The 27,267-nt window shown below is 35.8% G+C and overlaps 1 protein-coding gene and 1 long non-coding RNA gene across 2 annotated transcripts in view; one reads left to right on the top strand and one right to left on the bottom strand.

Moving 5' to 3' along the window:
- LOC116421685 overlaps nucleotides 1–25,603 on the top strand; it is an 89,070-nt gene extending 63,467 nt beyond the window's left edge. The window contains exon 3 of the long non-coding RNA XR_004232176.1: nucleotides 24,836–25,603. This is a non-coding gene — a long non-coding RNA (uncharacterized LOC116421685). The remainder of the gene's footprint in view (nucleotides 1–24,835) is intronic.
- The window catches only part of TAFA1 (TAFA chemokine like family member 1), a 525,382-nt gene that overhangs the window by 416,669 nt on the left and 81,446 nt on the right, over nucleotides 1–27,267 (bottom strand). The gene's annotated exons all lie outside the window — the stretch shown is intronic.

The raw sequence follows: 27,267 nt of genomic DNA, 5'->3' as shown, positions 1-27,267 counted from the left end.
ACCTACCTTACGTTTTCAAACTAATTAATTGCATGATTTTTTCATTAGTTTATGGAGTCCATAATTATGTGTGGACTTTAAAATAAATGTCTTTCAAAGAGCAATGGGTAGGAATATAGGGCAAAGAGCGCTAGATTTGGTGTCAGGGATAGACAGATTTAAAGTTCACTTCTAGTAATACTGTGTTTTAATGGTTAAGCCCATATTTTCTTTGAGTCTCAATTTTCTCATTTTTAAAATGGAAACAAAAACAGGTGAAATTCCTACCTTCCATGGCAGTTGTGTCTGGCAGTTGTGTCCATAAAATAAAAGAACATGATAGGTAGTGAACTCTAAGGTATACTGTACCTATCCTTCTCCTACCTATCCTTTGGCAACCAAAAGCTATGCTCTGGAAGGATCATCCCAGGATCACAAATGGAGGGAGTGTGAGGGACTTAAAGGTCATTTAGGTCTTTCTCAAGGGATGCATCTATATAGATAACTGCTGATGTAGAAATCCCTCCATGGAGATTTCAACCAAATTAAGGAGTTTCCTAGGATATGTAGAGGTTCACTGACTTGCTTATATCCACATGGCAACTGTGCCACAATTAAACTTGATTCCAGATCTTGCAAAAGCCAAAGCTAGCCCTCTAGCCAACATCTTGTCTCCCCTCTTCTCCTTCCCTTCTCTCTTCTCCAACTCTGCTGATACAAGATTGAAATCTACCAATATAGATAATAACCCTATAGAGTTGCCCATAACAAGACACACTGTGGGGTTTAAGTGACTAGCTGAGAATCCCACCAGTATTAAATGTCAGAGGAAGACCAAGAGGTCTCCCTAATGTCTGTATCACAATCTCTGCATTAAAACAAACAAACAACAATCAAAAAACCCTCTCCCTGACATGGAGAACCCTGTCTTATTGTGAAAGCTCAAGAAAAGGAGTTTTTAACCCAGATTCTATGAACATTAAAAAAAATTGGATTATGGTATTTTAAAATAGTATTTTATTTTTCCAAATACATGTAAAGATAGTTTTCAACATTCATTTTTGTAAGATTTTATGGTCTAAATTTTTCTCCTTCTTTCCCTCACTTCCTCCCCCTTCCCAAGGCTGCAAGAAATATAAGTTAAACATATATTACCCTCTAAAATATATTTCCATATTTGTCATGTTTCACCCAAAAAATTAGACCAAAAAGGGTAAAAAAGTCACCAGAAAGAAAACATATAAAGAAAAAGATCAAAATATTGCTCTTTGATCCACAGTCTGTAGTTTTCTCTCTGGATATGATTGGCATTTTCCATACCAAGTCTATTGGAATTGCCTTGAGTCACTTCATTGTTGAGAAGATCCACATCCATCACAGCTGATCATCACATAATCTTGTTACTGTGTGCAATGTTTTCCTGTTTCTTCTCACTTCACTCAGCATCAATTCCTGTAACTCCACAATTCCCTGAAATGGCTGGTCATCATTTCTTATAGAAAACAATATTCCATAATCTTAATACTCCATAACTTATGCAGCCATTCCTCAACTAAAGAGCACCCACTCAATCTTCAGTTCCTTGTCACTACACAAAGAGTAATTACAAATATTTTTACACATATGAGTCTTCCCCTTTTTAAATTATGTCTGAGATACAAACCCCATAGTGAAACTGCTGGATCAAAGGGTATGTATAGTTTTATAGCCCTTGGGGTATAACTTCAAATTGCTCTTCAAAATGGCTGGATCATTTCACAACTCCACCAACAATGCATTAGTGTTGCAGTTTTCCCACATGCCCTGGAAAATGTATCTAATAATGGTATTTAAATTAACTTGTATCCTTGTATGGTTATTGTTTAATACATTTGAAAACATCATTCTGAGAAGGGACTCAGCATTCACCAGACTGGCAAAGAGATCCTTGTCACCTCATAAAAGGTTCAAAATCTCTGTTCTTCAGCAAAGCTTCTTAAACTTTTTTCCACTTATGACCCAATAAATTTTTATGTAACTTTTGTATAATAGTCATATAAAATAGGAATGCAAATCAAACATTTATTGATAATTAATCATAATTTTATAACCCCCACATTCAGTTCTGAGAAGTCATATGGGATTGCAAACTTCATTTTACGAAGTGGGGTTTTAGGACCCCTAACATCAACATTGCAAAGAATATGCAGGTGAATATTGTCATATCTCTTCTCCAGTATACTATATGTTAGAAAATATTGAAGCAAAGTCATAACCAACAACTTCATTCCTGTGAAGTGTTTTAATCTCCTCCTTTAGTGCCCAGTCATGCCCTTTTTGAAAAAAAAAATCCTTCATCTGAGTGTCTGAAATTTCCTTATTAATAACATTTTTCATGAGCATCTACAAATGCCTTAGAAATAACAATACAGTTTCACTGCTGTCAAAAACAACTACCACAAGCCTTGCCTGAGCCCACAACACAAGATAAATGCCTTGAGAACAGAGAAAAGATGAAGTCTCCTCTGAAACTTGACTTGTCTACAGTCATTCAACCATAGCCATTTTGGTTGAAGATCGGCTTTGTTTACACGTAGAAAATATTGTACAACTCGCCGGAAAGACAATACCCTAACATGATTAAAGAAAGAGAAAAATAATAATAATCAGCTTGTCAATGTGGAGACATTCACTACCCATTTCATTACAATGAATTGCTTGAGTCTGGCACAAGTGAGTAATTTAGTGTTTAATAAGCGCTTAACAGAATTAGTACCTTAATGAGCACAGTACAACTGTCCAGTCACTCCTTTAAAAATCAATGAAACCTTCAGGAACTAATTGAAGGGGGCAATAAATTATGTGTCTGAAGACTTTTTACCCCTCCTTTTTTTTTTTTTTCTAAATTTGCTTTAAAAGTAAGCTTGGCTAATTGTTGTCCATTCCCCCAAATTCCAGATATCACATAACATCTGGTCATTTCAAGAAACTTGACCAGATGGGAAAATCCTGCCAGCTCTCCCAGAATTACAAGCTTAGCATCATCCATGACTCTTTTTTCTTCATCTTCCTTCACACCTAATAAGTTGCCAATTTTGGATCCCTGATATCTCTCACACATTTCCATTTGGGAGGTCACTAATCTAGCTTAGCTCCTTGTCAGTTTTTTACCTGAAAATTCCTCCAGTGTTTAGTCCATGTTTCTGGAAGTCAATCAGCAAGCATTTATTAAGAGCCTACTATGTGTCAGATACGATGTTAAATTCTAAGGAATCACAAAAAGTCCTCTCCATTTTCCCACAGATAACCCCATAATGTTAAACCTACTTGATATCTAGGATATTGCAATCTATTGTGGGGAAGGAGGACAACATGGAAACAATTATGTACAAATAAGCTAGAGAAAATATGAATTGGAGACAAGAAAAGCGAACAATCCCAGAATCCTTTGAGTTATAAGGATCCCCAGTAGACAACTAGTCTAACCTGTATTTCAAAAAAAAGGGGACTCTTCTGCTGCACATTCAGCAGGGACTCATGTAGGCTTTTCTAGAAAATGTCCAATGGGAAGTATTCCTCAGGCAGCCGAATTCACTTTGGGATAGTGCTAATTGTTAGGAGGTTTTTTTTTTCCCTTGACACCAAGCCTAGATTTCCCTCCTTATAACATTAATTTTTGTTCTCTGGGAAAAGGCAAGTCAAGCTGAACTCTTCTTCCATACAACATCCCTTTAAATACTCAAAGACAATTATTGTACACAGCCCTTCTCAGGAAGTCTTCTCTTCTCCAAACCCCCTCAGTTCCTTCAGTGAGTATGCTAATAATGTGTTTTTTCAGTCCTTTGTCATCCTGATTGTTCTTTTCAAATGTTTTCTAATAATTTGCTTCCCCCAAATGTAGCCAGAACTGAAAGGCAATACTCCAGACAGGGGCCAGGGCAGAACTTAATGAATATATCACCTTCTTCAATCTGAGGGCTATTAGCTTCTGATCCACTTGAACTTCCCCCCAAAAAATAGAAAAAAAAATCTTGGGAAACAGAGATAAGAGAGGTGTTAAACAGAATGCAAGACTTAAAATCTTGCAGTAAAATCAAGCCTATAAACCTACTCAGCTCTAATTTCAATTTTCATAACATCTGTGTCCAACAAGTTGTCTCCTAGATCCTAGAGGAATAAGCTTATTTGAAAAATAGATTGATTGGATTTGTTTGTAAGATTAGCAGCTGAGATGTGAGGGAAGGAGCTGAGTCTGTAGCAAAGTAGTTTTTCAACTGCAGTCAGGCTAGAGATAAAACACACAAACATACACACATTCACACATGCACATACACATGGTTGGGTCCAAATAGAAGAGGATGTCTAATAGATCAAATGTCCCTAAGACCTGGGTTCAAATCCTGATTCTGCTCTTTACTAACTGTGTTTCAAAGGACAAATCACTTACTTTTATCTCATATATAAAAATGAGCAGCCTGATTCCAGAAAAGTCGGCAAAGCCTTATATGAACTGATGCTAAGTGAAATGAGTAGAACCGAGAGAACATTGTACATAGTAACACCAAGATTATGTGATAATCAATTGTTATGGACTTGGCTGTTTTCAATAATGAGGTGATTCAAAGCAATTCCAATAGAATGTGATGGAAGGAGCCATCTGCAGCCAGACAAAGGACTATGGAGACTTAATGTGGATCACAACATAGTATTTTTACCTATTGTTGTTGTTGATGTTGGTTTCCTTTGTTGTTTTTTTTTTCCCTTTCTCATATTTTCTCCTTTTGATCTGATTTCTCTCCCATAATATGATAAACAGGGAAATATATTTAGAAGAATTGCACCTCTTTAATCTATGTTGCATTATTTGCTGTCTAGAGGAGTAGAGAGGGGGGTAGCAAGGGAGAAAATTTTGGAATACAAAGTTTGGCAAGGGTGAATGTTGAAAACTATCTTTGCTATTTGTAGACTTTTTTGGAAAGTATTTGGAAAAATAAAAAGCTATTATTATTTAAAAAGTCTAAAATAAAAAAAATAGTAGTAGTAAAAACCTAATGTGTGTCTGTGTATATATGTATGTATATACATACATATATACACAGACACATGTTATATCTATATATGTATGTATACATATATAATAAGAACTGTTATTTACAAGTATAATTTATATAACTAAAGGTTTTTGCAAATGTATATGTGTGTGTGTCTATATACATATATGTATGTGTGTATACACACACACACACACACACACACATATATATATATATATATATATATATATATATATATATATTCTCTCATTTGATCCTCACAGCAACCTTGTCAAAGATAGGCTATTATCATTTCCATTTTATAAATAAGGAAACTGAGGTATAGATAAGGATGCTAAGAAATAGATTAAATTAGATGACCAGAATCACATAGAATCTGAGTCAGGATTCAAACTCAGATCTTCCTGAATCCAAGACTAATGGTTTATATGTTGTGCTCATTAGTTGTATAATATATCATACCATACCATATCATCATATCAGCATTTTACCTCATTTCATCTCATTTCATAGCATTTATAATTGTATCATATCATAACATATTATATTATAGATGTGATATATCATATATATAAAATATCATTTATATTATATATGATATTCTATAGATGTATAGATAATGATATCTTATTCATCAGGTAATGATAGCAGGTACCATAATCCCATCTTATCCTATTGCCTCTTAACAGATCTAGAGCATGTAGAGTCCTCATTGGTGGTTATCTTCAGTTCCTCCCCCCATTTATACAGAAGAGAAAATTGAGGTTCCCATGGGAGCTTTGGCCCCAGGTGCTCTGATTCTGACTCCAGTCTCTCTTCTTTCTCTTGTACCTTACTGAAATGATGCCAATAATTATAAACACAAATGAGAAGGCTCTCCAGACTTGCATTTTCTTCTCTTTAATTAGTAAATTATATTAAAATACATTTCAAGTTAGAGGGTAGCTATCATAATTTATCTTTCCTTTCAGAGCTTTTTAAAGAAATGTGTAGAGATACATGTTTTAACATGATCACATTATAGGCTGCATCATAAACATAATTTCTCCATTTCCTTAGGTAAAGAAAAGAAACATATTTAGATTTCTTTTAGAAAATGGCCCTTATACCTGGAATGTGTGGCTGTGGAAGCTGTTCTTAATTTGCTGTAAATCAGAGTTAGAACGCAGGATAATTAAAAAAAAAAGAGCACAGAATTTAGGATAATTGGGTTTGAATTCAATGTCAGTTCTGCTTCCTAACAAAAATAGTAGGTAATCTTTACTTAGCACTTTTAAGTTTGCAAAGCTCTTTACATACACTATCTCATTTGCACCAACTCTGTAGATGCTTTTATTATGCCCATTTTGCAGATAAGGCTGAAGGTAGGTTAAGTTACTCGTCCTGTTTCACTAGAATAGTATGAATGTGAGGAAGGATTTGGACTCAGTTTTTCCTGTTGCCAAGTTGAGCACTTTAATCCACTAGATAGCTAGAATGAATTAAGGAAGTCACTTAATCTCCCTAAATTTCATTTTCCTCATTTATAAAATGAGGAATTGCACTTGATAATTTCTGAGGTCCTGTGGAGCCCTACAAAACTCCTCATCTATGATTCTATAACTAGAAGATTCCTAAATCCTCTTTCTGTCCTAAAGTTTGTGATCTGTTGTCCCAATATTGTGCTCTAAAGAAATGTTTTGGTGTTGTGTGGTTTTGAAAAAGAAATGAATTCATTTAAATGAAGATAATATTTACTTTACTCCAAGAATGGTTCAGAAAATAACAACACTCATTTGCCTAGTGCTAAAGACTTTTCAGATTGCTTTTACCTAATCAATCCTATTTGTGCATACATTTTTTCCCCCTTTCACAGAAGAGGAAACTGAGAAGCTTCAGAATTATTAATACTTGCTGAACTCACACAACCAATATGCTATGACTTGAACTCAATCTTTAATTCCCAGTTATTTTTTTTTCCATCACAACATCCTGGGGGTACTGTTTTTGGTGGACTATATTTCCTTTCAATCTGGACTTTTCTAATTGAAAAGAACCCATAATTTAAGAAGACTGATAATCTCTCACGTCTCTGTCCCCATCACTTTGTATTTATTTTGTATATGGCCTTATCTAGTACCATGTTATTAAACTCTAGTAGAAAGTAAGCTCCTTAAGGGTAAGGACAATTTGTTTTTTGTTTTGTTTTTGTTTTTGTTTTGTTTTGTTTTGTTTCTTACAAAATTGTATCCCTAGAATTTCATATAGTATATGACACATAGGAAAAGCTTAGCAAATTTTTTGCTGATTGATTAATTGATATTTTCAAGTTCATACTTTGTCACTACCTCAGTGTTCCTGCTCATTATTTCCCTTCTGAACACCTAAGTATTTCTTTCCGAAAACTGTGGGAATGAAGCTAAATCATCTTTAAGATTCCTTCCAGCTCTTACATTCAATGAATCTATGAATCCATATATTACTTTTCTCATTAAAAATATTTTACTATATGTTTTAATGAAGATTAAATACTTAATTAAGTCTAATTAGAAGTGTTAGAGAATATGTCCCTGAATTATTTTATTCAAGCTTATCATCATGATGATTAGCTGAATGATTCACATTAGACCCCACTTTAGTTAGACCAAATAACTCTCAAATTTAGAATCTAAGAATCATCATGATAATTGGAAGAAGAGTAGGCGTAAACCCTACTGCACTTAGCAACTGCTATCAAAGAATGATAAATGAGTTCTGAGACAGTCTAACTTCAGGCTTCAAAGTCCTACAGTGCTTTGGGCAAGATGGACCACACATTAAAAAATTAATAAAGTGGAAGACTTGTTTAGTCTAGCAAAAGAAAAAAAATGTTAAAAATCTAAAGCCACTAGGAAGATCCATCTACTGTTGGGGGAGGGGGGGAATAGTATTAAAATTCCCTTTCCTTTAGAAAAAAGAGAACATTTTTCAGGCCTAGAAGTGTTTTAGCCGAGGTTATAAGAGATCTCCAAACTGGTCTAGACTCAGATATATTTATGAATTAATTAAATCTTTCTGGATCCTGATCCCTCAAGTACCTATAGCTCAAGTCTAGTGATATGGGGCATCCACAGACACCTGTACAATTCCCTTCTTAATACCTATTTCTCCAGTGGGCTTCTTTTTTTGTGATATGGTAAATTCATAGTAAGATGGTAATGATCATTGGTAGCTTGATGTCCATCCTGCAAGGAATATTAGCAGTCTAATAGGACCCTACTGGAAACATAGGAATTTAACCCAAAAGAATGCTATGTTAGTAATGTTACCTGTTATTATATTATTACCTGTTAATTTATTACCTGTTATTTCCTGTTAAATTATTAGAAATCTTTTTATAGAGTCAAATCTATATTTTACTCTTAAAATCATAGTATGGAGATTTGTCTATTTTATGCATCTATAAAGATAACTTTATGAGCTGCTAATTCAGCAAGTCTTAGTTTAGAAGATTTCTTGAGAGAGAGAGAGACTGGAGTTTCTAGAATCAAGATATTAATCAATCAGATGACTAGGGAGGTACTGAAGCATAATGGAAAGACCATGGGATTTGGGTTCTGCTCATCTGGGTTCAAGTCTCAGATGTGATTAATGTAGGAAAGTAGTTAAGTCACTTCAATTTTCTAAGTCTCAGTTTCCTTATATGCAAAATGGGGGAGAATAACATTTGTATTCCCTTACATAACTGGTCTGCTTGCTAGGTCAGATGTAGTGATATTGGTTGTAATCCTTGCTAATCATGACAATGCTGGGAATGGAGGTAGGGATGACAATTTATGAAACAAATAAATATTCAAAATAACCCTTCATTCTGCATTGTCCCCTTCTGTCCCCTTCTGATGATGGCATAGCCTGAAAGAAGACAGATTTTGCCAAAAAGGTTCCCAATTTCTAGACTGCGTATATTAACTGAGCAGTTGGTTCTCTGATTATGAGATCCATGCTCAGTGACCAATGAGTGGACATGGGTTCCAAGAGTGCAATTGAATGCTATCAATCTTGGCATTTTCATTATAAAAATGAAAAAAGGAAGTTTCTACTAAATGAGCCATTCTTCATTCTTCATTGGCTCATAGATTTTCCCTAAAAAAAAGGCATATAAGGAAGCTAGCAGAATTATTTTTATCATGAGAGCAAAAACAACAAAAAAGACCATCGCGCGTGACATTTGGCCCTTTCATTGTGCAGTGCTCATGAGAGACATTGGCCAAAAGACCACAATGAAAAGAATAACATCTCAAGCAGCAGCCAATGTTTGTTTCCGAGGGTGAGGAAATAGAATTTATCATGGAACAATGAATAGGCCTCTCCACATTAAATTAGCATATATTTTATCATATGACAACCTAATTGCAAGGGTATACAGAGGGGAGCAGGAAAAAATACTGCAACAATAACAACAAAAATTCCTAATGTAAGAAATAAGAGAACAAAGGCTTGTATGTTACAGAAATGTCTGATGGCTATACTACAAAACAAGAGTTGGGGATGTGACTTTGATAAGGACTGGCATAATAAAAGAAATAAATTATTATTATTTTCTGAAAAGAAACTGCTAGTTATGAATAGTAGAACAATTTCAAAATAAGATATAAATATATGTATGTATTTATACCTAATTTTAAATATATATTTCAATAAATATGCATATATATTTATATATGACAGGTCATTAACTAGTTAGAACAAAGGTGAAATCAATCTGTACTCAAAGAACAAAAATGTGAAGATGTGGGATGAAACCAAAGCAAATCAAACTTGACATAAATGGGATTCATTATTTACACTAATCAGCACCTAAGTTCATTTAAATAAGCAATGGGATTAAAATGGAAAATCATTTATTAAAGGCCTACTATATTCTCAGAGACTCTTGTAGGCACTGGATTTATATAGAAAAACAAAACAAAACAAAACAAAACTAGACTAAATATGCTCTTAAGGGGCTAATATTCTCAGGGGGAAAAACAACTTAAATACATTTAGGAATCCAAAATACATATGAAAATTAAAAATAAATACATTCTGATGAGGGGCATTAGCATCTGGGGGGTAATTAAATAGACCTTGTGGGATCATGAAAATTGAATGGAGCCCTAAAAGAAACCAGGAAGAATGGATAAAAGAACAAACATTGACAAAAACTCTTTCCTAAGTTTAGCTGATGCAAATTGGTTATCATAACAAAGAAAACAAAAAAGTGTAAAAACTAAACTTAGCCAGGAAAACCTTCATTTTCTAACAAAGCAAGTCAAGAGAAACACCAAAGGCTTGTTTGTAAAATTTTACAGAGGAATATGGTACAAAACATTGGAGGAAAAAGAAAGTTTATTTTATGCTTGATGGAAGAATCAATTAAGCCAGTTTATCTCAAGAGTATTTATAGACTAAGAATGAAAATGGAATGAGAATAAGACAAAAAGATGGAAAAAAGTAAAAAAAAAATTCAATCACTTTTTTTTTCTTAATAAATGACAGTGGAACTAATGCATTTGATATTCAACATCACTATCCCCAACATGGCACTAAAAACAAACAAACAAACAAATAAATAAATGAGAGGAAGACTAGTTGGCCAAAAATATAAAAGGAATGTCTGTACTCAAAGTCAAATAATTTTCAGGACTCTGAGTGATCATTTCTCAAAACATATGAAATAAGAGAAGATTCCAAATACATGGAAAATTTTCAGATTTTAATATTACCAAAAAGGCCAACTGAAAGTATATCAGTAATTACTAACTTGTATGACCAGCTGCCTGACTGCAAATCTTTGAGAAAAAGCAAAACTACACATGTATTGTGGGTTTGAAGAAGAAGACAGTAGACTGCACTGCCTTTGGGAGATTGTGTAGTTCTGTGGATGACCTCCAAGCTTCTTCTTGAAACAAAGGCCCCAACTTTGTAACATCAATATTCTTTCAGTGCATCTGTGTCATACAATACTCCCTTCTCCGAAGAACAAATGTTGTATGTCACTGAGAGGGCACCAAAGGGGCATATAGTTGTATGAGCAACATATTACCAATAAGAAGTATGCTGGAAAAGTGGCATAAAATAAATTATTTGAGGAATATATGATCAGAAAACAAGTAATTTAGAAAGAGGAAGGTAGGATAATACAAAATGGTCCGTATGCTCCTTTGGCATCTGCCTATTGTCTACAGTAAAGCTTTTTAAACTGTAGGTTGTGACCCCATACAGGGTTACATTATTGAATGTGGGGATCACAAAATTATAATTTATTATTAATAAATGTTTGCATATTTTATATACCTATACACCCTGTGTCATGTAAAAAATTTTCTGGCAAAAAGGGGTCATGAGTAGACAAAATTTAAGAAGCTTTGGTCCAAAGATTTAGAGGAAGACCACAAAATGCTAGGTTGACTCCATTGGAGGGCTGATGGGTGGTAGAGAATATGAGTAGCATGGTTCAAATAGGTTGTGAATCATTTTCATTATTGGAAACTACCTATATTGATAAGCTTCCAGATCCATGAACATTGCACATATATACACATATGTGTATATGTGAGTATATAAACATATAAACATGTTTAAGATGTGATGTTGATATGATCCAGTGGGAGAGATCTAACTCTGGAGCCATTAGATCTGGTTTCAAATTCAACTCTGATGTTTCCTAACAATGTGTCATTAGGTAAGGTATTTGACTGACCTGAGCTTCAATTTCCCCATTAAGAGAATGAGGGGTTGGAGGGATAGGAACCCTGACACATTTCCAATTGTATATAACAAAATTTAATTAGAAAGCAAAGAAAAATGCTAAATAACTCTTGCCATTTATTCCTCATTTGTGTATCTGCTAGCACAATGGATATAACTCAGAGTGTAGGGTCAGGAAAAGCTAAATTCAAATCACTTTCTAGCTGTGTGATCCTAGACAAGTTACTCTGTTTGCCTTAATCACCTGTAAAATGGACATAATAGCACTTACTTTCCAAGACTTGTGAGGATCAAGTAAGATGATAATTATGAAGCACGTGACCCAGTCTTTGGCAGGTAATGGTGCTACAGAAATGTGAATTGCCCTTTTATGGGCACTTTGTCCAAATTCACCCCTTTGCCTAGCAAAAGTTTTGTATTATTCCAACATAAAAAAATAATCACTTTAAGAGTACATTGTAGAGAAGTACAATGTAGAGAACATTGTAGGAGTACAATGTTTAAAGTATGAATTGAACTCTGATATTTAAAGATCCTTCCAAATATAAGATTTCATTAATTTACTTATGCACGTGGCTGTATGCTTACTTACATATGTGTGCATTATATGAGCTTGCCCTAGAAGTGATACCTTCTGTACTGGGGAGCAAAACATATCCTTCGGTAGAGGCATGATAATTTTGTTTTGGGAATATATCCATCAATACAGATCACAACCTAGCCACCCCACACTTAATAAATGCTTATTGATGGATTGCTTGATTCAGAGTGTCTTAGCTCATGTACTTCCTGACTACAAACACATATATTTCTCCCACAAATGATCTACTCAAAGTACTGAAGGCCTTCCACTAGGTTGCTTTCTTTTTTTGTGGGTCTTCATGTAGCACTTGTTCTCCTATCAGTCTGTTATTCATTCTTCATCCTGCCTGTGTTACCAAGCTACAGCCTGTTCTTATCATTGATTTTATGGATGGTGTCTTTTCTGCCAGAGAGGTAGGTAGTAGAAGTTGATGGATTTCTGAGTCAGGAAGCTGGCTATCTGACTCTGGGTAAATGACTTGACTTTTCATGTTCCTGGTGACTCTTTAGCTCATTGGTCATATCCAAAAACATGTATCCCATTTGTGATAAGGATTTTGTTTTTCTCCTCCCTGCTCTACCCCCCTACTGGTAGGACAGGGAAGATAAGAGGGAGAGAAAATTAGTGCTTTGTTAATTTTTAAATTAAATTTAAATAAAAGAAATTACCTAAGTTGCAATGTAGAGTGTAGCTCTATATAAACAGTGTTTCCTCCCTGGGAGTATCCAAAACAAATGATAGATCTAGTAAAAAAATAATCACTGATGCTATTTTGTATATATAGATCATTATTAGAAATCTGTTGCAAGCACCTTATATCTATCATGCATCTTAACATTGAGCTCTAGATCACATGAACATGTAATTTTTCTTTTATTATAGTGTTTCAAAAATTGCAATCATACTACCTTAAAATTTTATGAAGAGATTTAATGTATTGCTTCTGTATGTGTATTAATTTTATGTATTTATGTATCGATTTTGCAAAACCATTCAGGATCATTTAAGGTGCCCTATTTTGTCCCAAATGCAATTCATTTTTCTTCTTTTCCCATTCAATTCAGAGTCTAGCTCACTGTCCATCTGCAAAGACCATCTATTAATGGGTTGATTCAATGGATTGACCATCCATCTGTCTGTCTCATCTTGATTCTGATATGATGAAAATAGCACTCGGTTCAAATCCTGCCTTTGTTACTTACTACCTGAGTGACATAGTGCTAGTTCTATAACTTCCCTCAACTTGAGTTCCCCAAGAAGGGCTCTGAATTGCCTTTCAGATATACCCTTAGTTCCCCATTACTTACACCTCCCCCACACACATACATACATACCCACATTCATACACACATATAATAGTACTTTTTTACTCATTTGATTTTAGCTACATTGTGGGACTTGATGCAATCAGCAGAAAACTCAAAACTATGATTGGAAGGATTTTCTGTCCAATGAAACTGCAAAAACACCTCCTAAGAATGCCATAATGGGCATATAAAGGAAAGCTGATAATTCCAAAAAAGCAAATATTAAGATGCTTCGCTTCATCAGGTAGACTGCTATGAAAATATTAAATAAATGGCCTTGAAATCAAAACATTAAAAACCAAATACATTTTAGAATAATTAGCAAAGCTTTGTATCTCTGTCTGCCTGAGGGCTAGAAAGGTACAATGCTAAATATCCAAGTGTAAAAACACATGTAGAAAGTCTTCTTTTAATGAATTGAAATTGCCGCTTTTTAAAAATAAAAAGTTCACTTAAAAGAAAACCAGACGTTTTCATTTGAATGCAGAGAAAGTACGTGAAATTATCTCCTATGGGATGATATGAAGAAAGACAATATCTATACATGAAGGGGCTTAGAAGTGAAGTGTTATGACACGTGTATCCCATATAGGTAACAGTTGAACTAAGAGACACCATTTTAGTCGGATAAAGAAAATCTTAAATCTTAAGTCTCCAACTTGAAGAAAAAGGATCATCATTTCTTATGCTTTAGATCAGGATGTAGAACCATTGATCTATATCTTTCTGAAGAAACACTACCAACCAATTTGACTTTTATGCATCATGATGGTTCATGATGTCTATCTCAGTCTGCACATAATTGGGGTTCACCAGAGATCCAATGGTTAAGCAATTAAAAGCAGTATCTAATTACAGTTTTCAATTCCTTAGATTTTCCAATCAATCCCTTTCACTGTGGTCTTTCATATCATTATAACTCTGCTAGGCAAAAAAGCTAATAAGATGAAATTTAATTGGGATTAATGTAACATTTTATACTTGAGTTAAACACAACTTCAGAAGTACAACATTAGAGACATATAGATAGACAATAATTTTTTTTAAAATCTCTGTGTGTGTGTGTGTGTGTGTGTGTGTGTGTGAGAAAGAGAGAGAGAGAGAGAGAATCTCAAAAGTTCTACATGAGTTTGTGATGTAATATGGTGGACAATAAAGCTAAAATGATCTTAGACTATATTAAGAAAACATAATCTCTGGGACCAGTATCCAGGCATATTAGCTTTGCTTACTCTTTGCTTTGGACAGATCCCATCTGGAATGCTTTCTTTTGTCCTGTGCTGATTGCTGCAGTTTAGAAAGGGCATTCATAAGCTGGAAAGTGGCCCAAAGAGGAAGACTAGGATGGTAGAAATCTTGAGCATATATCATAGGAAAACTAATTGAAAGAAATGGACATTATTTAGCGTGGAGAAGAAAAACCTGGATGTGGGAAGAGAAGGCATACCTATGGTCAAGTATCTGAAAGGCAGACACTCAGAAGAACAACTAGATTTGCTCTGACCGGCTTCAGAGAGAGACAAACTAGAACAAGAGACTAGAGTAAGAAAATAGGAATCTGGATCTTGTGTTCTGGGTAAGTTTCCTATTATTTAAAGTGACTAGAAGTCTGTAAGAGAATACAGAACATCACTACTTGTTGGCTTTGCTGTGAAAGGGATTATCACTGATTCAGTCATGGATCCTTTGATCCCTTGTAGTTTGAAATACTGTCATTCTGTGAGAAGAGCTTAAGAGTTAAAGATCAATTTGATCACAATGACCTGAAGGGTGGGCAAGAATTAAACAGGCCAAGTCATCAGAGAGCCTCCTGAGTGGAAATAAGTATTTTGGGTGTACTTTTGACAGTGAGAAAGTCGGTATTTGAGAGTCATAAAGTCAGTATTTGAGAGTCTTAAAGCTGAAAGAGGTAATTAGAGATTCAGTCTATTTCCAAACCCTTCTAACTGTGATCACTCCAGAGCCCTGTTCTTGGGCTTCTTCCATCCATGTTGGTGATCCATAAAGATCTTTTTTATTTCTGCTCTGTAGTTTTGTTGTGCTGCATCTATCACAGTATGTGCTTAATAAATGTGCATTGAATTTGAATCTAGTACTAAGCTTTCATCTGACAAATGAGGAGATTGTGGCCCTGAGAATAAATGACATTTTCTGAAAGGGAAATGCTTCAGATGGGTATACCTCATGTAGTGGTGTGTGACATTGATCTTTGAACAAAGATCTCACATTAAGAGAGCCAGTGGTAGAATCAATATTTGTAAGTACTCTTAAAAACTCTGTTTCTTAGTAGCTTCTGCTTCCTTTTCCACCCATCTGCCACTCTTTCTGGAGGAATGGAAGGAAAGCATAAAAGACAGAGATCATATTGTGTTCCATTGATCACCTCCAAAAGTCCAAATTTCTGGTCATAGAGCAAGACTGGTCTTGAACATCAAAAAGTCATCATCTGAAATCTCCTCATCATACTTTTATACTCAGCTTTGGACATTAAATGAATTGCCTCTTCCCTCTGATGGGAGAGGATGATGGCAGGACACTAAACTTATAAAATTTTTCTTTAGAGTGTTCCAGACCTGGGCTCTCCAGATCTCTTGGCTTGAACTCCAAGGAACACGATACTCTCCTCCTCTACTCTCCATGTCTTCTTCCAATTTCTTTTTGTGTACTGTTTTCCTCCATTAGATTGTAAGTTCTAAGAAGGCAAGCATTATTTGTTTTCCTTATTCATATCCCTAGCACTTAGCACACTATCTGACACATAGCAGGTGTTTAATAAATGTATATTGAATTGTATTGAAACTTCACCTCCATGACAAAGTCTTTGCTATTTTTTCAGCTTGGTAGTGCCTGTCAGAACTTGTATTCTGTAGGTAGAATCCTTGACATCCCAGATTATATTGATGAGACCATATTATAATACATCAAAGGACTATTATGGAAGATAGGAACATAAACATGGATATTGTTTGGCTCTGTCTCCACCCTTACTAGTACACATTCTATGCATCAAATGGCTAGTCAAAGACATAGCATAAAAGAACCTATTTATAAAGTTAAAAGAGAAAGGGTTCCTTCCCAGGGGTCCTCAAACTTTTTAAATAGGGGGCCAGTTCACTATCCCTCAGACTGTTGGAGGCTGGACTATAGTAAAAACAAAAACTTTGTTTTGTGGGCCTTTAAATAAAGAAATTTCATAGCCCTGGGTGAGGGGTATAATCGTCCTCAGCTGCTGCGTCTGGCTCACGGGCTGTAGTTTGAGGACCCCTGCTTTAGGCCAAGGGTTCTTTAGTTGATGTCCATAAATCTCTAAGAAATCTGGGAAATTGGATAAGGAAAAACATAGCACTTTTATTCTAACTAACCCCTAACTGAAAATTATTGTTTTCTTGAATTATAAACATAGGCAACATATTCTTAGAAGAGATCCTTGGGCATTACTAGTATGTTCAAAGGATTTCATGAGACACAAAATCAAGAACTCCTAATCTAATCAACCCTCCTATTTTACAGATGAGTAAACTGAATACAAACAAGAGAAATTGACTCTAGTCCAAGGTCATTGAGTGGTAATATCAGTATTTGGACCCAAATTCCAAAGTTAGCTCCTGCTCTACAATAATTCACATAAAGACAAGGTTAACCAGTTTTCACCATACGCTCTCCATCCTCCCGCCACAAATAATCTAAGGAAAAAATAACTCCTTTTCCACTGTACATGTATTATCATATACTTTCTCAGAGTTCCTAATCAGGGGGTGTTTCTTCATTAGCATATTTCCTCTTGATAGCCAGCCAAACTGTTGCAAGTGCTCAATTCCAAATGTTCCATTTTCCCCAGAGAGATGTCCGTGGGTGTTCTGGGTAAGCTCAAGGAGGGAGAAGTGGGAAACATTAGCTTATATTGTCAGTTAATAGGAAAAGGCATTCAGCTAAGATTGTCCAGCTGATTAGAGGAAAATTAGAGAGTGAAAAGCGGCTGTTGTCTGAAATGACTTTCATTCTTTCCTTCATCAAGAAAGCTATTCTGGAATGGATTGTTTTTTAGAATTGATATCAGGGAGTTTCAGTGCTTCGCTGATTGACATTTAACTCAGATTGGATTGTTTGGAAGAATAATATTTTCCCCCAATTTGTCAGAGAGCAGATGTATTTTTGTATCTTTGGTGGGCGAACCCTTCCTTCTAAACAGGAGTGACTAATAGGCCAGGTGGGTGCAGAGAATCAAAGGTCCCTAGTTAAATAACACAATAATGCTAGCAGCCTAGGGGTCTGACTTTGGCCTGTTATTGAATGCCTCTCTCTTTGTATAAGGAGGTCAAATTCAGTACTCTAATATTGGTTGAGACAACCTTAGTGTATGTTGATAAATCAGTGATCTCCAACCTAGATTTTACAATACATCAAGCATGCTGCCACTCAGTCAAGATTGTTGGAAAGTTTAAAAATAAATGACTTATTTTAAACAATAAATTACTATTATTTTATGATATAGATATATTATTGGGAATCACACTGAAAAACTTTCTCTATTAATGAAGATGGGCATTTTCTGTAACTTAGAATCTATGAAAAATTTCCTGGGATATTAAGAGTCTAAGTGACTTAGCTAGGATAGTGCAGTCGATATTTATCTGAGGAGGATCCTGAACCCAGGTCATCCTAATTTCAGATCCTGGTCTCTATCCACTAGGTCACATGGATTCTTTATTACTGTTATTGAAGCATCATTTATATAATTCTTCAAATTAATAAAGCAATTTAACAATATAGCCTTAATAATGCAACAACCATGCAGAAGAGGCTATTATTGTCCTCATTTTACAAATGAGGAAACTAAGGATTTGGTGGGTTAGGCAACTGACTTGCCCCAGTTAATACAGCCAAAGAGCCATCAGAAGAACCTTTCAAACTCAGGTGTACTTGGTTCTAAATTTAGTACCCTGATATAACTAAGATGTGTTTCTCATCGGATTAAAAAAATATTCACAATACCTTTTTGTGAGAATGGAAGAGAGTCTTGTGAAATTAAACTATATGATAAATCTCCACAACTTTTAAAATGTTGGAATCCTTTTCAGGAGGGTTCCTTTTAAAGGCACAGAAGCAATCCTTTGCCATCATCTTCAAAGGTTTCTTGGTACATGACAGATCTGATATAGGACAGTGTGGAGCCAAAGACAAGTAGGATGTTAAAGGAAGTGGAGACTTTTCCATAAGAGAATGCACTGAAGGAACTGGGAATATTCAGCATAGGGAAGAGGACACATACTACCATCTTCAAGTATTTGGAGGACTGTTATGAGGAAATGGGTTTAGTCTTATTTTCCTTGGTCCTATAGGGCAGAAGAACTATGATTAGGGGGTTTACATGGAAGCAAATTTAGAAGCACTGTTATTTTGAGTCCTTTAAGTCATGTCCAACTCTTTGTGACCTCAGAATTTTTGTTGTTGTTGTTGTTATTATTCTCTTGACAAAGATACTAGAGTAGCTTGCCATTTCTTTCTCCAGTTCATTTAACAGATAAGGAAATTGATACAAATAGGATTATGTGACTTGCAAGTTAGTAGGTAGCTGAGATTTTGAAATCAAGAAGATAAGTCTTTTTGATTCCAAGTCCTGTGTTTTAGCCATTGTTCTATACAGCTACCTTTAGACTTGATACAAACATTTTGAAACAACTAATTATCTAAGAGCAGAGCTGATTGCTTTAGGAAATATCAGGTTCCTCCTCACTGGAGGTCTTCAGGGGGTAGCTAAATGACCATTTTTTTCTTCCTAAATAATTTAACGAAAACTGTTCTTTAGGCTTGACTTCTCTTCCTTCCACCTTCTCCTCCTCCTTCAAATAAGAAAACTAAAAATACTGCACTGGTTATGTGTATTTGCACAAACATATGTGTGCACATATACGTATATAGATATCTATCCCAAACCAATTACATTGATGCTATAAATAGTAATATTTTTAATTAAGTTGGACTACCTGGCCTTGGAGGTTCTTTCTATTGTAGAAATTCTGTAATTCTGTGAGTATGATTAAATTCTTATTTGGAATCCAGGAGACATCTCTTAGAAGGTAAAACAGCAAATCTCCATTTCCATGCTTATCAATCCAGAAGGTTCTATGAGCCATAGAGAACATTTTTAACAAGAAATTGTAATTCAATGCAAGATTGTTTATATTTCTCTCTTTAATATTTTATTCTATATTCCTAATGTTGTCTCAGTTCAGACAGCTAGGGACCATGTAAATTCAGCAAGCTGAATTATTAACATGCTTCTCTAGGAGCGCCTCAAGGACTAAGCAAGGAATTTGTGCTTAACACTCCCATCTAGGTGAGTCAGGTCAGGCTCACCTGGCTGATGCAGAGATCAGAAGGCAACTGATTATGACAGAATGTCTATGACAAGGGTAAGTGTAACCGAGTTATCTTACTGATTTGTTTATTTTCCTCTCCTGCTATAGTAAACACTTGTTACTTTTGCATTCTAAAGATGCTGTATAAACAAGAATAAACATTTATCAGCCTACACATAAACTGTCAAGATTTGCCCTCATGGAGCCGCTGTACTTGCTCACTCTATCTGGGTCCAAGCATTAATATGCTGTCATCTGCCAGCCCACTGGCCTCTGTCCTGGGGAAGGGCTTCTATCCTAATAAGGCATGGAAAGGGATCTCTATGGTGCTAAAAATCATCTTTGGGTCTGTTGGGGTTTATTTACTCATTTATTTACTCATTCAGTCTTTGAGCATCTCTATTGTTATCCCTATTTGTAGCATAAGTAATCTTAGGGGGATTCCCCAATTGATAAATGGTCAAAGGATATGAATAGTCAATTTTCAGATGATGAAAAAGCCATCTATAGTCATATGAAAAAGGTACTACAGTATTCACTATTGATTAGAAAAATGCAAATTAAAACAACTCTGAGGTACTACCTCATACCTCTTACATTGGTTAAGATGAGAGGAAAAGATAATAATAAATCCAGGAGGGAGTGTGGGGGGAATATAAGCAAGAAGCTCTCAGGGCCAGAAGGACAAGTGCACTAGAAGCTCTCAGAGCCTCAGCCAGGATTCAGTCAGGGAGATTCAGAAGCCAGAGAAGGCAGCGGGGAGTTCAAGCTCTCAGAACCAAGACTACAGCAGGCCTTTAAGAAAGCTACCTGAGCCACAGGAAAGGAGACAAGACTTGGAAAGAGTCAATAAGGGATTGGGACTACCTGGCTGCATTTGGGATGATTACTGAACTGAAACAAAGGCTGCCTCCAGAGACCCCAAGGAAACCTCAACAGAGAATATTACATTTTAGAGAAGATTATTACACTTTTCCAAGGAAATTGTAAAGGAGGAGAAAAGATCCATATGTGCATAAATGTTTGTAGCAGCTCTTTTTGTGGTAGCAAAGAATTGGAAAATGCCCATCAGTTGGGGAATGGCTGAACAAATTGTGGTATATAAAGGTAATGGAATATTATTGTTCTATAAAAATGATGAACAAACTTATTTTAGAAAAGACCTGGAAAGGTTTACATGAACTGATATTGAGTGAAAGAATCAGAACCAAGAATACATTGTACAGTAAAAGCAAGAATGTGCAATAATCAACTATGAAAGACTTAGTTCTTCTTAGAGGTTCAGCAATCCAAAGCAATCCCAATAAACTTTGGACAGAAAATGGCATCTGTATCCAGAAAAAGAATTAAGTAGACAATGTAAATCAACACATGTTATACTCAATCTTTTTTTCTGTTTTTTTTTTTTAATCTCTCCCATGGTTTTTCCCTTTTGCATTCATTTTTCTCTCCCAATATGATTCATAAAACACTGTGTATTAAAAAATGAATAAATAAAAAAAGTAATCCTAGGGGGAGATATGGTTAGACTGGAATTTATTTAACAAGAGATCTTGAGGTTTTAATGGACCACAAGCTCCATATCAGACAATAATATCCCATTAGAGTTCAAATTCCTTTTTTGGAGGTAAGGTAGTTTGGTAGTAGTAGTAAGGTAGTAGTAAGGTAGATTGGATTAGATCTTGCCTTCTTAAACTGTGAATCATGACCCCATATAATTGAATGTGGATATCATGAAATTATGATTTGTTAGCAGTAAATGTTGATTTGTATATCTATTTTATATACCTATATACTGTCACATAAAAATTTTTCAGGTGGAAAACACTCAAGTGAAAAAAGTTTAACTTAACAGTTTATGAACTTGATTAGATGAGCAATAAAGTTTCTTTCCCCAGTCTGTATTTTTTTTTAAAACACTGTTTTCTCTGGTCACTGTCTTTAGAAAGTATCCAGTACACTAAGGGGGTAAAATAATTCCAAAGCAAAAAAATCAATGCTCCATCAAAAAAATATATTATGTGAAACCAATAAGGGGCTCTCTCTCTCTTTCTCTGACTCTCTCTGTTTCTTTCCCCTTCTCTGTTTGTCTCTTTCTCTCTGTCTCTCTCTGTCTTTGTCTCTGTCTTTCTGTGTGTGTGAAAGAGAGACGGAGATAGACAGAGACAGAAACAGAGAATCAGAGACAGAGAGATAGAGAAAGGCAGACAGACAAAGATGGAAAGAGATAGAGACATACACAGAGAGACATAGAAAGAGAGAAATACTGAGGAATTAAGGAAGACATCCTTGGGGAAGTGATATTTGTATTCAACAGGGAGAAAGAGGGAAGATGTTCTGGGGAACAATTATCACCAAAGGTCTTGTTCTGTGAGAACTCAGGGCATGTCTAAGAAATTTCTAATTATTCCCTTTAGTTAAAGAGTAGTACTCATGGAGAGAAACAATTTGAGATAAAACTTTAAAAACAAGGAAGGTTGCTGCATTATGTAGGACGTTGAATGACAGTCATGGAAGATTACATAGAGCATTTATTAAGTCAGGCATGCTACAAGATGCTGATGATGCAAAGAGAAAGGCCTTGAATTTGAACTTAGTCTATTTTTTTTGCCTCATTTCTTACCTAGCCTTATTCACTGATTGGGTGTTATATCAGTCAGAGACCTGGGAAGGACCTTAATTTTAAAAAGACCAAAGTCTCCTGTGTTTCCAGGGTCATCTCAGATATCCTGATCTCTATCTAGCCACTGGACCCAGATGGCCCTGGAGGAGAAAGGGAGGTTGGTAATTTTGAGCAGCCCTCCTTCATTTAAAACTATTTCACATATCAATCGAAGCATAACCTCACTGATGTCATGATCCACTTTGACAATGAAGGGCAAACAACAACAACAACATTGTAGTAGAAGAGACCAATACATGGAAGGGAATTAGAAACAGGGAATGAATGTGTGTGTGTGTGTGTGTGTGTGTGTGTGTGTGTGTGTGTATACAAGAAGGCTATTCAAGTGTGGGATTCGGCAACATAAGGGTAAAACTAAAGTCCTAAAGCTCAACATGGTTCCAGGAGTCGCGTCCTGGTTTTTGAGGGGGAAGGAACGGAGATAATGACAAGGTGGAGATGGCACGGTGAGAGTCGTCTAGGAAATTCAAACTGACTCTTTTGAGGGCTCTAACCTTTTAGGCAAAATATAAATTAGTTCTTTCCCTGTCCGTCTATATGCCCCTTCTATCTCTGCCTGTAATTCACTTCCTTCCCCTTTTTACTTCTTAGAATCCCTGGCTCCCTCTAATGCTCAACTCCATGTCATATCCTACCTAAGTTCTTTCTCAGGTTGTTCCCTGCTGTTTTTTCAAAATCTATTTATCCCATAATTTCATTGACTTATGCTAGGGACACTCAAGAAACACCTAGCAGACTAGATTGGTACCAATTTTTGCAACTTAGAGAGACATTAAGATCACTGAAAATAGTGTCACACAGCCAGTTTTTGTCAGAAGTGTGATACCCTTGAACCCAGATCTTTCTTACTCTGAGAAAAGCTCTTTATCCAATGCACTGAGATTGTCTATTTACCTCCTATGTTCCCTTGTCCCATTTTATTTTGAATTGAACTTTTTATTTTTTCTTATATTTTCTAATTACTTTTCTGAAATTAAGTTCTTTCTTGCAATAGAATATAAGTACTCTGAGGGTAAGGAGTACTTTTATCTTTTAATCTAAAACTCTGAGCACCAGATGTGGAACAAAGTAAGCAACAACAACAACAAAAATGCTTATGCAATGAAATTCATTCTCCTTTTATCTGTAAACCACCCCTGATACAAAAAGGAAGATACTTTGATTCCCCATTTTACAGATGACAATACTGAGGTTGAGGAAAGTGAGTGTCCCATGATCATAGGGTGTCCAGACTAGAAAGACAGACTGCACCAAATCAATTCAAACTAAAATAATGATTTGAACAGGACTGTGGGAGTGCAATCTATTCTACCAGTCCCTTGGAAATGTCTAGGCTGTAATGGGAGAACAATCAATTCTGTCTGAAATGACTCTCACATGAACTGTGTAAGTAGACATGATTGTACCTGAGTGTGCATTACACTGATTTTAAGGCCCCTCAGGAACCAAACATACAAGAATATAAAATTTAAGGCCCCTCAGGAACCAAACATACAAGAATATAAAATTTGGAACTAACACTGATTTTGCCTTGAATCTAATGATTTTTTTTTAAACCTCAAATTTCAAGAACTCTGATCTTCTTAAACAGGGCCCAGTTGTGGATTATCTTCCTCTCCTTTCTTAATTGAAGCTGTATGGAAGATATTTTATTCCATTTTCAGAAAAAAAATCATTTTTTTTTGCCGATAACAAGGAAGACTAGTGTTCCTCGAGTCCCCCCCCCCCCCCATGCTTTCTTATTTCCCAGCATTTTGCAAGGACAGCCCCCTTCACATTTTCAGTCTTCAGTCTAGGCATATGAGGGGTTTATGGATTTTGCAGATCCAATTCAGGGCCATTTTAAATGCAATCCTTGTATAAAAGGAGGCATCCAATGGTAACTGAGCAGGGCTATTTGAACACATAAATATTTCATGGTGCTCTAAAAGCCACAAATGCCAAACTCTAAAATGTCTGTAAACATCTGAGATTTCCAGTTCCAAGAATGTAATTATAGTCTTGGGATTTGTGGGGTGTCTGGCCGAAGACCCTTTTCATTTGGAGAATTAAGGATAAAATGATGACCTTGCAAAGAGGAAGACTCACTAACATCTTCCTATTTTAACCTTTTTTTCCCTAATTGGGGACAGAGGCAAACATTACCTTTTTTGTTTTTTCTCTTTTTGTCTCCCTCTCTTTAGGCAAGATATCATAAACGAAGCAACATGGGATTTATTTTGTGATCTCTTTGGGTAATTCTATGCTACAGCTACAAAAGACCTCAGAAGTCTTGATTTCCAATCCCCGACTTCTACAAATGAAGAAATGAAATCCAAGAAATGTTAAGTGATTTGCTCAGTTTCCTCAGACTGAAATCCTGGCAATTATGAAAGACAGGTTTTGAACCCTCATCTTTGAACTTCAGAATGGGTGCTCTTTGACTTATACCACCCTGTGCAGCAGCCACGACTGCCTATAAGGGCACTAACAGGGACCTAGCTTAATGATTTTCCTTCTTGGGGCTAATACCAACCTCTCACATAGACAATGAAGTTGCCATTGGACCACCTTGCACTAATAAAATTCATCAGAAACAAATCTCTGCCTCTTATCAGGATATAATTAGTGGACAGAAGAAATGGTAGCCCATTCTTTGACTTTACAACAGAGCGGGCTTCAAGGGGAAAAAAAGAGGAATTTTGGAAACAATAGGAAAATTCTAGCCACAAATGCATAAGTTTATTATTTTTAAAATTTGGGATTTGTGATTTATTTCATGATTGTGAGGAGCCCAATACACCCTGTTGTCATCTGTAATCTTAGAGAATTATACTTGGGCAGTAGAACATAACATCATATGTCAAAGGTATTATGGAAACCCAGGCCTTCTTGAGTACAAGCCTGGCTCTCTTGTCCTTCTCCCATGCTGCTTGTCTACCAAGAGCCTGTTGTTTCTGAACACTGGAAATAGCCACAAGGACAAGTGGAGATATGACACTCTATTCTTTGCATTCCCATTGACTAAAACTATATTTAAGAACAACATTCGAACTCTGAGACCCTGTATCCAGACTTCAAATGAGTGCTACCTGGATAAGTGAAAGAGAATTCTATGAAGGAGTGAACTCCTGAGTTCTGATAATGTACCAGTCATCAAAGTTTGACATCCACATCCATGATAGCAGGTTACTAAAAAGTAGGATGATATACTCTCTAAGAACAGAAATTGTGCACTAGCAGGGGGTGCTGGTGCACACCTATCATCCCTGCTACCATGGAGGCTGAAGCTGGGTGATTGCTTGAGTGTGAGAGTTTTCAGTCCCAATAGAGCAAAGCAAAGTATAAATTGTAAAGAAGATGATGATTTGCATTGGTTAGAGAGAGTTTCTCATCAGGAGGAGCTCCCTATGCTGAGGAAAACACAGAAATTATATAAAAAATGAGCCAAGTATTCATATTGTTAAGGGATGTGTGTGAGATGTGTATGTATGTGTGTATAACTTAGTCATGGCAACTGACTGACAAATGTTTGAGCATTTCATAGGATCTGTGCTCTCATGATTAGGGGTATTCCCTCTGTCGAGACAGATTTTGACTCATTGCCACCTTCTCCTCCTGTGTGTCTTGCCCTGTTCTCCCATGAATCCTCCACCTAACCAACATGCTGCAAGCTTTCCTCTACTTCAGTTATTATCTCTCAGGGCCTCCCTGAACTCTGGTTTGCTATCTTTCATCTCTTGTTCTCTCAATTCATGTCTGGTCTACCCATCATCTTTTCCAATCATGCATTTCCTAGAAGTTATCCCAGAAGAATCAAAATTGAGGATTTCTCAAGAGGCAGAGGGCATATGCATGTGGTCAAATTAGCTTTCTACTTACCACTCTTTAAAATAGAATAAAAAAGAATATTTTTAAAGAAACTCAATAAAATCATACATAATATAATTAATTCATAATCAAATGATGTTGCCATTGTTTGCATTTTATTTTCAAAGAGGACCAATGACATTAGAGGTGAAATCTCCCCTTCATGTGAATTGGATTTAAGTGAGGCAGAAGTGCACAAAGACCTTAGCTTCACTCTCTCTTCTTGAGTCACTGAAATCCAGTAGCAAAACAAAAGTCAAGATTGGTGAAACCTTGGATGCAGTGGATGATTGTTGTGTCTTTTTGTCTGCCCAAACTCTAGGTGCTTCACAGCACTCTTCATGGCTGTTGGAACCATTTGTTCTCACTGCCCATTCTACTGAAGAAAGTCTTCATAAACTTGGGATAGATATCTCCCTAGTTCATTAGTTTCCTCAACTTGGTTTATCCTATCTGACCAAAATGGTGTGATCCCTGTACATGCTACAGCTGTTTTGGAGCCACAGATGAGAGCTGACACAAAAGAATGGTTTGACCTTGGAGTGAGGAAGATGTGAATTTTGCCTTGAATACATACTGGCTGATGACTACAATTAAGCCATAGTTTTTCTGATATATGAATAATTCTCCAAGACTACAGGAGTGGATGTTAATAAATCATTTAGAGTGGCTATCTGATATCTTACCTTACTCCATATAGTCATAGAGTTAGAGATGGAAGACAAGTAGCAAGGGGAAGAGTTGAGATTTGAACCCATGTTCACTG

Source organism: Sarcophilus harrisii, chromosome 1 (assembly GCF_902635505.1).
Source record: "Sarcophilus harrisii chromosome 1, mSarHar1.11, whole genome shotgun sequence".
Classification (NCBI taxonomy): domain Eukaryota; kingdom Metazoa; phylum Chordata; class Mammalia; order Dasyuromorphia; family Dasyuridae; genus Sarcophilus; species Sarcophilus harrisii.
The sequence above is the reverse complement of the archived record's forward strand: the minus strand, read 5'-3'. Positions and strand labels throughout refer to the sequence as shown.